This window comes from Centropristis striata, chromosome 21 (genome assembly GCF_030273125.1).
Source record: "Centropristis striata isolate RG_2023a ecotype Rhode Island chromosome 21, C.striata_1.0, whole genome shotgun sequence".
NCBI classification, from domain to species: Eukaryota; Metazoa; Chordata; class Actinopteri; order Perciformes; family Serranidae; genus Centropristis; species Centropristis striata.
Genome location: NC_081537.1, coordinates 34121961 through 34134031, shown reverse-complemented (window position 1 = coordinate 34134031; position 12071 = coordinate 34121961).

Here is a 12071-nt window from a genome sequence, read left to right as displayed (position 1 = left end):
TACACACACACACACACATAAATGCACGCGTATGCGCGCACACTCCTCCACATACATGTTTCTCTCTCTCACACACCCACACATTTTGAGGTTAAAGGGCATAGTTTGAAATCTCTGAAGAGTCTCATCATAGTGTACACACACCGGCAGTAGCCCCCGTGGCCCTTTCAGAATTTCCCCAGAGGAAATGTTCTAGTTATTCAATGGTATACTAAAAATCCATGTGAAAAAAGTTACTTCTCACTGTTCTCAGGTCAAATATTGATATGCAATTAAAATGTGATTAATTTTGATTAATTAATTACAAAGCCTCTAATTAATTAGATACATTTTTTTAATAGAGTCCCGGCCCTAATAAATATATATATGATAAAAAAATTGGGAGTTAACCAGCAGGGGCAGCAGGAGAATAAGTTTCAGGTTTTCTTCTTCTGCTGAAGTTCGAAGCTGAAAACACACAGGTTCAGATTATTCAAACTAAATATAATAAATTAATTTAAAAATGATATATTATTACAGATTATATAAAGCCATTAAAATAGGCTCCATCTTTGCAACTGAGACATTGAACTGATCAACCCATGAATGATAAAAAATATCAGATATATTTCTGCAGAATGAATACTTTCACTTTGATTTGATGTTGATTCTTGAAACAGACTATTTGTAGTACTTCTACTGCAGTAACAATTATGAGTACTTCCCTCAGCTCTGAGTCTCCTGCTGCCATAAACAGAAAAAATAGGCAGAACACACACACACACACACACACACACACACACATTCCTGAGCTGGTTGTTGGAGCAGTGTGTTGACGTTAGTCGGCCAATCAGAGACAGTTTCAGACTCCCTGTAAGGAGTCCAGCTGTTTTCCCATTTTCGGTCAAAGTCCAGGCCGTGTGTGTGTGTGTGTGTGTGTGTGTGTGTGTGTGAATGGAAGCAGGTGGAGTAGCTCTGCTTCACCTACAAACTGAAGGAAAACTGTAAAACATGATATTGTACGATAATATATCATAATATATTATAATCAGAATAAGAGCCTTGTAGTGTTTCTGTGCACAGAATCCCTTCATTTGTAAACACAAAGCTTTTATTCTGAAATATTTGCAGCACCGTGTCGTGGAAAATGAGCTCTGTAATTTAATTGACAATCAGCTTTAAATTGTTGAAATAAAATATAACCTATGTGTGATTATTGATGGAGTGGACACAGCGAGTCACACAGGCCTACTGTACAACTAAAACTATGTTGTAGTAGGAAATAAAGGGGGAAAATGGTAAGATTTGCATTTATGCATCCATGTAAGCAGTGCTTTAATTGGTCAAATAATTTTAAATTGATGGAAAATGGAAATACTCAAGTAAAGTACAAGTAGCTGAAAACTGTACTTCAGACTTGAAGTCTTAAATGTCGTGTAATAACTAAACGTTAGCTGCTGGAGCTGGTAGTCTGAACCCAAGAACATACTGAAGACAAAACTATTATATTCTATATCATGATGATAGTGACAGAAATGATCACAGTTATCAGTATTTAAAACTAAATAAGAGATGGAGGCAGCAGCTCCTGTCAGCTAAAGGAGTGTTTTTGTGAATGGAGTCTGGTGTGTTTGAAGATATCAGCTGTCCCTTTGAATATGTGTTAAAAACAAAACAAAGCAGTGTTTGTTAAATGAATTATGTTTTAAAATAGAGCAGAATTTGTTAAACTGCAGGTGAATGACTAGTTTCTCTAGTTTTGCTAGCAGTCAGTTTGTGTGAACATGGAGATATTGAAGCAGAATGAAAGAGGTATGAAGGAGGCGCAGAGAGGGAGGAGGACCAGAACTGTAACACTAAACAAGGACAGAGAAATACTACTGACACACAACCAGGAGGAGGAGGAGGAGGAGGAGGAGGAGGAGAGAGAGAAAGATGAGGAGGCTCCTTTTATTTACTGATCAGTTTCCTTTTTAGGAGTTACAGCTGCAGTCACAGACAGCTGTCAGTGTTTCATGTTTTATGCTTTGAATATAATGTCTCTCACAGGGAGTTTTCCGTCTGGCCGTCTCCTCCTCTCCTCCTCCTCTCCTCCTCCTCCTCCTCCTCTCCTTCTCCTTCCTGAAGGTGTGGGAAGTAAAGCGGGCGGCGTCTCTGCTGCAGGAAGTTTTCTTTTCCTCGTAGTAAAAAGTCCTTTTAAGGAGAAGCAGAGCAGAGTCACGCTGTGGACACATTCCTGATCCAGCTCTGACACTACGTTACCCAGCAGCCCCGGCACCCCCAGGGATGCTCTCTACAGCCTCATCTGCAGGTTCAGCTCATTGATTGGATGGTTGTCAATGAAGTGGACCCTGGTAGTCGCAGTCGAATCTGTCCCCTGATGTGTATTACTGCTACTACTGTGATACCAGAAGTTGTACTGTAGTACAATGTGTACCATAGCGTACTGCAGTAAGTCATTTTACATCCCAAACCTCCAAACCTCCATGTGTCGTTTGTTACAACCTGGTCTCACAGGAATCCGTGAAATAGCCACGGATTCTCTTAACTCAAAATCCGTGGAATAGCCACGGAATCACTCGAATTTCCGTGAAACTGACACGGATTTGGCTACAATGCAAGTTAATGCCAGTCATATCCCGTGGCTATTCCAACATACAAAGTGATTATGTACATTCACTGAGTGAATATTTAGAAAATAAAACATATATTTCTCGCTAGAAATGTGATCAAAATCCATTTTTATGCAGAAACTAAGTCAAAATATTGATTTTTTTCACTAAAAATGAGAGAACTGTCCGCCATGTTTTTTGTTCTGACGGCCGGGACCTTGAAAGTCACGTGACTTGGAACAAACCAATAGGAACAAATATCCATGGAATAGCCACGGGATATGACTGTCATTAACTTGCATTGTAGCCAAATCCGTGTCAGTTTCACGGAAATTTGAGTGATTCCGTGGCTATTCCACGGAATCACTTGGAACTCCACACCAGCTTCTTTTTGATGATATTCGGCCAAGTAAAACTGGAGATAATGTCAAATACATTTAGTATAAAATATAGAACAAGATATTATCCTCATTTTACCTGTTATGTGTTATATTTGCAACCTGTGTTCTTATTTCGGTGTGTGAAACATAATTTTCTAGATCAGTCATATCCCGTGGCTATTCCATGGATATTTGTTCCTATTGGTTTGTTCCAAGTCACGTGACTTTCAAGGTCCCGGCGGTCAGAACAAAAAACATGGCGGACAGTTCTCTCATTTTTAGTGAAAAATCAATATTTTGACTTCGTTTCTACATAAATGGATTTTGATCACATTTCTAGCGAGAAACATATGTTTTATTTTCTAAATCTTCACTCAGTGAATGTACATAATCACTTTGTATGTTGGAATAGCCACGGGATATGACTGTCATTAACTTGCATTGTAGCCAAATCCGTGTCAGTTTCACGGAAATTTGAGTTAAGCGAATCCGTTGCTATTTCATGGATTCCTGTGAGACCAGGTTGGTCTGAAAATAATCTTATTTGTCTGCAGTGTGAATGGAGCTGCGGTCCGATGGGTGGAGATCGGTCAGGAGTACACAACACAGAATAATCACAAATACGGCAAAAGTGGTTGTGTGACCTTTGTGAGAGGAAGTGCCCACTGAGGAGTTCCTTTAGTTTGGTGACTCAGCAGTAACAGGGATCAACTCCAGACCGGGAATGTGGGAAACTATCAGTGTGGAGTGGTGTCAGTGATGAGTGTTAGACACGTTTAATGTGAGCTGGTCCTGCTTTAGTCAGAGGTTTCCTACATTTCCCAGATTTCCCTCTGACAAACACCATAGAAGGTCCAGTTGTCTCTGTTTGTCCTGTCAGATAAAGAGACAAACAGCCTGCAGACATTCAGACCAAAACACCCAGAAACAGCAAACATTCTTCTTCTTCTTCTCCTTCTTCTTCATCTCCTCCTCTGCCTCAGTCAGCCCCCTCCTCTCTGCCGTGTTTGTCTTTTTAAGGAGAAGGACCGCTGCCCTCCTCACACTGTAACATTTCTGCAGAATGTGTGACAGGAAACGAGAACATGAAGAAGAGTGTGTGGCTGCCAGCTGATCCACCGCGCATATACACATACCGAGTCTCTGACTGGGACTCGATCACAGTTTGAATGACCTAAAACTGGCCCTGACAGAGAATAAATGACTTGAGACTTGACTTGGACTTGGAGGTTAAAGACTCAAATGACTTGTCAGTGTTATTTTTATGTTTTCTGTTGAAATATAAAATATAAAATGACCAGCTCAACCTCTTTAGGCTGCATAGATAAAACCTGACTTTAACCTTTCTAATTACATGCTATTCATAATATATATGCCAAAATCAAATTTTGAGTTCATCTGATATGTCATTCCTTCCCTCATGTTTATTTTTGGAGTTAGTGGCACCCTCTATGGGCCATAGTTATTATGAATCACGGCAAGGCAGAGTATAAAGCACAAAAATTTAAAAGTGTAAAGTTGTGCTATTACACTGTGCACATGTGCTGGAACCCTTACGGTGTGTTCAGACCGGACGCGTAGCGAATATTTTGCGCGACAAGATTACATACAAAGTCAATGCAAACACGCGAATAGACGCAAATTTTTGCCGGCGGCGCGAATCGTGGGTTTCGCGCGACGCGAATGTTGCGGCGCGAATGAAACAACGCGAATTTGCGTGAGTTCAATAAATTCAACTTTGCCGAAATATTCGCGTGACGCTGTGTCGGGACAGCCTATCAGCGTTGAGATTCTGGACGACAGTGATGTCATGCATCCCGGGAACCCGCCTATTCCGGAAAAATGGAGGAGAAACTTATTGTTGCGGTCTGTGGGCTTCCCGAGCTTTTTGACACATCATCACCCTCCTACCACAACCGGAACCATAAAGATCTTGCCTGGAGGAGGGTGAGTGAGGTCACCGGTTTGCCTGGTAAGTTGTGACAATGTGATTTCAGCTATCTGTTGTAGCTACTTCTCTACAAAGTTAGCATTAGCATTAGCAGCCTTCGCTGGCCGGCATATTTAGCGAGTTATTTACTCGCGCGAGTAACGCGACGCGAAAATTCGCTACGCGTCCGGTCTGAACACACCGTTAGGATTGAGTGAGGGGTAGGAGGGGCAGGCAACGGGTCAGACGGCCACTCCAACCGCCACATCCATGTTCGTGTCCCATTGTTGAACGTTTTCACGCCTCATGGTTTTTACACAACTGGGCCTTTTTTAAATGCACATTTGCACGTCAATATATTTTTTTAAAACAGCAGTTTTTGTAATCAGTACTAGAACACAGAATGTGAATAATACGTGGCTGCACGAATGTATTCAAACTTTTTATTGAATAAACATCGCAACTGTTGCAAATGTACATTACTCATTCATTCATTTATTCATTCTCCTTAGCCGCTTTGCCAGACTATCACAGGGCTGACACATAGAGACGGACAATCACACTCTCATTCACTCCTACGGGCAATTTAGAGTCACCAATTAAACCTAACGGTGTGTTCAGACCGGACGCGTAGCGAATTTTAGCGTCGCGTTACTCCCGCGAGTAGTTGAATTTACTTGCGTCACTCGCGCGAGTAAATAAACGCGAAACAAACAGATAAATACGCCGGCCGGCGAAGGCTGCTAATGCTAATGCTAACTTTGTAGAGAAGTAGCTACAACAGACAGCTGAAATCACATTGTCACAACTTACCAGGCAGACCGGTGACCTCATCACCCTCCTCCAGGCAAGATCTTTATGGTTCCGGTTGCGGTAGGAGGGTGATGATGTGTCAAAAAGCTCGGGAAGCCCACAGACCGCAACAATAAGTTTCTCCTCCATTTTTCCAGAATAGGCGGGTTCCCGGGATGCATGACGTCACTGTCGTCCAGAATCTCAACGCTGATAGGCTGTCCCGACACAGCGTCACGCGAATATTTCGCCAAAGTTGAATTTATTGAAGTCACGCGAAACCCGCGATTCGCGCCACCGGCAAAAATTTGCGTCTATTCGCGTGTTTGCATTGACTTTGTATGTTATCTTGTCGCGCGAAATATTCACTATGCGTCCGGTCTGAACGCACCGTAAGCTGCATGTTTTTGGACTGTGGCAGCAAGCTGGAGAACCCAGTGAGAACACGGGGAGAACATGCAAACTCAGAAGACACTCAGAAGAGCCGCAGGCTGGAGTTGAACCAGCAACCCTCTTGCAGTGAGGATGTACATTACTGCTGGTATGAATAGTTTATATGCAAAATAAGTTTTTTTTTTGTTTTGTGCATTTTTTGTGTTGTTTATTCATCATGCCCTCGATGTGTAAAGGCCAGTGGTGGAAGAAGATTTCAGATTCTTTACTGCAGTAAAAGTACTAATACACACTGTGAAATAACTCCACTACAGTAAAAGTCCTGCATTCAAAACTTACTGAAGTAAAAGTACAAAAGTATCAGCATCAAAATGTACTTAACGTGTTTAAAGTAAAGGTACTCATTATGTATTATATATTCCAAATATATTATTGTATTATTATTACTATAATTGTTATTGTTATTGATGGTTTATGTAAGCAGCATTTTAACTTTTAAATTAATCGTGTTTTCATGTTAAATCTCGACCTGAAAGTAACTAAAGCTGTCAGCTAAATGTAGTGGAGTAAAAAGAACAATTGCCTCTAAAATGTAGTGGAGTAGAAGTATAAAGTTACATAAAATGGAAATACTCAAGTAAAGTATGAATACCTCAAAATTATATTAAATACAGTACTTAAGTAAATGTACTTGAATACATTCCACCATGGATTACATGGCAAAAAAATGCTGACAACATATTTATTATGTTTATTACACTATTAAATTCTCTAAGATATTAAGAAGCACCCTTTAACTTATATTTGAAAGGATCATTTTTGATTGATTAACTATGATGCGATTACTAATACAAATAATTGAATAAATTGATAGCTACAGTTCTGTTATATCATTGATATGTCTGAAGTAAAACACAGCAGGACAGTCCTTTAATGTCCAGACTCACTTTAAACCTCAGGATCTGCTGCCGTCCTAACATGGGGATGAGTCTACCAGTCTGTGTGTGTGTGTGTGTGTGTGTGTGTGTGCAGGACGATCTAGGATCTGTCCTCAGAAGGGGATTGTGGAGTACATCATGTAAACTGATGATGTCACTGTTTTGGCACGCCAGTTAGGCCTATACGTGTGTGTGTGTGTGTGTGTGTGTGTGTGTGTGTGTGAACATGCTACACTGCCATATGAGGAGGTGAGAGAGGACGGTCGTAAAGTAAATAACAACCAGACGCCGTTTATATGAACCATTACTGTTATTATAATTAGACCTCATTAACTCTGAGTTAAAATGGGATTTTATATCATTAAAGATGTACTTTTATATATCGAGTGCGTAATAATAATAATAATAATAATATTTTATATTCTGAAGGTAAATGTCCTCTGTGTGTTAATGCATGTTTCAGTATGAGGGTCAGGCTAAAACAGGAGCCAACATTACTACATTAGCGTTGAGGTGCATAGAAAATGGGAAAGATGGGCTCATCCCTTTGTTCCCCGGGTCCTTTGTTCCCCGGGTCCTTTGTTACCCGGGTCCTTTGTTCCCCGGGTCCTATGTTCCCCGGGTCCTATGTTCCCCGGGTCCTATGTTCTCGGGTCCTTTGTTCCCCGGGTCCTTTGTTCCTCGGGTCCTTTGTTACCCGGGTCCTATGTTCTCGGGTCCTTTGTTCCCCGGGTCCTTTGTTCCCCGGGTCCTATGTTCCCCGGGTCCTTTGTTCCCCGGGTCCTATGTTCCCCGGGTCATATGTTCCCCGGGTCCTTTGTTCCTCGGGTCCTTTGTTACCCGGATCCTATGTTCCCCGGGTCCTTTGTTACCCGGGTCCTTTGTTCCCCGGGTCCTATGTTCCCCTGGTCCTTTGTTACCCGGGTCCTTTGTTCCCCGGGTCCTTTGTTCCCCGGGTCCAATGTTCCCCGGGTCCTTTGTTCCCCGGGTCCTTTGTTCCCCGGGTCCTTTGTTCCCCGGGTCCTTTGTTCCTCGGGTCCCGCTTGGGGAACATAGGACCCTTTTTTAGAAAAAAGGTTCTATGTTCCCCGTTTTTCCCGAAAAGGGTCCTATGTTCCCCTGTAGCAATACATACCGGGTAACATAGGATCCTTTTTCTGAAAAGGGTCCTATGTTCCCCGCAATATATCAATCTTTACGGTAGACTCTCAGCATGGCCAGCAGGCCTACACTGTAAAAAATATTTGTAGAAATTACAGTAAAACTCAAATTCATCAGAAAAATAAAAAATTGAATACCACCATGATAGACACTTTTAATTACCGTAAATCAAGGAATAGTACAAAACTTTTGAAAGACCTTTGAAAACACACAGTTTTACTGTAAATATATATAAAAAATTCATGTAAATGAATGGAGAAATACCATATTGTCACAAGGACACAATTACCCTAAAAATAAAGGGACTTTTCAATCTAAATTACAGTTTTCGCTGATATTTACACTTACAGTAGAAAAGCCACTCTGTATTTTTTACAGTGTAGTTCTGGCAACCACAGCTGCCGGTATTTTACCGTAAAATATACATTTGTACAGCAGCTACTTTCTGCTTACTTTGCAGTTCATTTTTGGCTTTTTAAATAGGGTTAGGGTTAGGGTTAGGCCTATTTACCATGGGATTAGGCACTAATGGTGTAAACAGTAACAGACTGGGGAACATAGGACCTTTTTTGGGAAAAGTGGGGAAAAAGGTCCAATGTTCCCCAGTCTCATACAAAGAGAAAAAGTCTGTTTCATTCTGAAGAGTCAGCTTTTTCAAAACCAACATGGCTCAGTTCAAAATTTTGTTTCAAAACAAAACTTCTCATCTCTTCTCTGACGTGATTTTGACATCAGATGATTTGCTACCACTACACTTCATAGTGATGTTTGTTCAAACAAATGCAATTTTTTAAAATATTCTCATTTTTGTTATGTATTTAGTTTCTTAATTTTTGTTTATGGGTAGTGATTTTGATATGAACGTACCATAGATTTAAATGCAATTTAAAACATTTAGAGGGTAGCTATAAACTTGCATAGACACACTCCTGAAAAGATAGCATTAGCATTTTTAACCCCTTAATGCCTGAATTTATATAGCTGTATATATAAAAAAATGTTATGTGTGTTTTTGCCTTTAAGTAGATGGTAAATAATGTTGAGATTATTAATTTCACTTTTGCACAAAAAATAAATAGAAATTTTGGTATGTTGCAAATTTGCTACAGCAGGCATAATGGTCAATAATAGGATAACAATAACACAGTAATATAACAGTGAAAAAACAATGTTTTATTTATTCACCCTCGTTTATTTATATAAACCTGCAACAGCAGGTATTCAACCGGCATTGGGGGAATGCAGACGCTATCTCGGCTGGTTGACTGAGTCAAACGGTTTGTCGCATATTTGCGACAGCAGGCGTTAAGGGGTTAAAGTTAGGCCTATGTTAGCATAGATTAAAAGTAACATGTTCGACGGCCTTCATGCAGTTCACTGTGTTCCACAGGACAAATCATATCCACAGTATTTATGATTACAGTAACTTTGTGTGGTAATCAGTCAGCTCCATACAGCTATATGAGCTGTATGTACAGCTATATTAGCTATATGAGCTGTATGTACAGCTATATTAGCTATATGAGCTGTATGTACAGCTATATTAGCTATATGAGCTATATGAGCTGTATGAGCTGTCCTAGTGTTGGTCCCTGGCTGAGTTCAGCTCAGCAGCTCTCAGAAAGCTGCAGTGAAGTGTTGAAGGTGGTTCCTGCAGAGTTGAAGCTCAGGTCAGACTCATATTAACAGTCAGACTGACGCTGCTGACAGTCAACACAGCTGGACCTCATCACTCACTCACTACCAGCAGAGCACCAGCCCTGGGCTGAACCACAATGAGATGCTATAAAGGGAAAGTTCACTTTCTGTAAAGTTTTGTTTATAGGCACACAGACTTTGTTTAGCTTAGCATAGCAAGGCCAGAGACCAGAGGACTAGTAGCTACTACATTATGCTAATATTTGTTTACTCATCTCAAATCCAGCATTATGCTAGCTGTTTAGTTAGCTTATGTTAGCTACAAACAGCGGAGGAAGTGGTGGGAACTATTAGCTAGCATTGCATCTTATGCTAATATTTGTTTACTCATCTCAAATCCAGCATTATGCTAGCTGTTTAGTTAGCTTATGTTAGCTATAAACAGTGGAGGAAGTGGTGGGAACTATTAGCTAGCATAGCATCTTATGCTAATATTTGTTTACTCATCTCAAATCCAGCATTATGCTAGTTGTTTAGTTAGCTTATGTTAGCTACAAACAGCGGAGGAAGTGGTGGGAACTATTAGCTAGCATAGCATCTTATGCTAATATTTGTTTACTCATCTCAAATCCAGCATTATGCTAGCTGTTTAGTTAGCTTATGTCAGCTACAAACAGCGGAGGAAGTGGTGGGAACTATTAGCTAGCATAGCATCTTATGCTAATATTTGTTTACTCATCTCAAATCCAGCATTATGCTAGCTGTTTAGTTAGCTTATGTTAAATACAAACAGCGGAGGAAGTGGTGGGAACTATTAGCTAGCATAGCATCTTATGCTAATATTTGTTTACTCATCTCAAATCCAGCATTATGTTAGCTGTTTAGTTAGCTTATGTCAGCTACAAACAGCGGAGGAAGTGGTGGGAACTATTAGCTAGCATAGCATCTTATGCTAATATTTGTTTACTCATCTCAAATCCAGCATTATGCTAGCTGTTTATAGTTAGCTTATGTTAGCTACAAACAGCGGAGGAAGTGGTGAGAACTATTAGCTAGCATAGCATCTTGTGCTAATATTTGTTTACTCATCTCAAATCCAGCATTATGCTAGCTGTTTAGTTAGCTTATGTTAGCTACAAACAGCGGAGGAAGTGGTGGGAACTATTAGCTAGCATAGCATCTTATGCTAATATTTGTTTACTCATCTCAAATCCAGCATTATGCTAGCTGTTTAGTTAGCTTATGTTAGCTACAAACAGCGGAGGAAGTGGTGGGAACTATTAGCTAGCATAGCATCTTATGCTAATATTTGTTTACTCATCTCAAATCCAGCATTATGCTAGCTGTTTAGTTAGCTTATGTTAGCTACAAACAGCGGAGGAAGTGGTGGGAACTATTAGCTAGCATAGCATCTTATGCTAATATTTGTTTACTCATCTCAAATCCAGCATTATGCTAGCTGTTTAGTTAGCTTATGTCAGCTACAAACAGCGGAGGAAGTGGTGGGAACTATTAGCTAGCATAGCATCTTATGCTAATATCTGTTTACTCATTTAAAATCCAGCATTATGCTAGCTGTTTAGTTAGCTTATGTCAGCTACAAACAGCGGAGGAAGTGATGGGAACTATTAGCTAGCATAGCATCTTATGCTAATATTTGTTTACTCATCTCAAATCCAGCATTATGCTAGCTGTTTAGTTAGCTTATGTCAGCTACAAACAGCGGAGGAAGTGGTGGGAACTATTAGCTAGCATAGCATCTTATGCTAATATTTGTTTACTCATCTCAAATCCAGCATTATGCTAGCTGTTTATAGTTAGCTTATGTTAGCTACAAACAGCGGAGGAAGTGGTGGGAACTATTAGCTAGCATAGCATCTTATGCTAATATTTGTTTACTCATCTCAAATCCAGCATTGTGCTAGCTGTTTAGTTAGCTTGTGTTAGCTACAAACAGCGGAGGAAGTGGTGGGAACTATTAGCTAGCATAGCATCTTATGCTAATATTTGTTTACTCATCTCAAATCCAGCATTATGCTAGCTGTTTAGTTAGCTTATGTCAGCTACAAACAGCGTAGGAAGTGTTGGGAACTATTAGCTAGCATAGCATCTTATGCTAATATTTGTTTACTCATCTCAAATCCAGCATTATGCTAGCTGTTTATAGTTAGCTTATGTTAGCTACAAACAGCGGAGGAAGTGGTGGGAACTATTAGCTAGCATAGCATCTTATGCTAATATTTGTTTA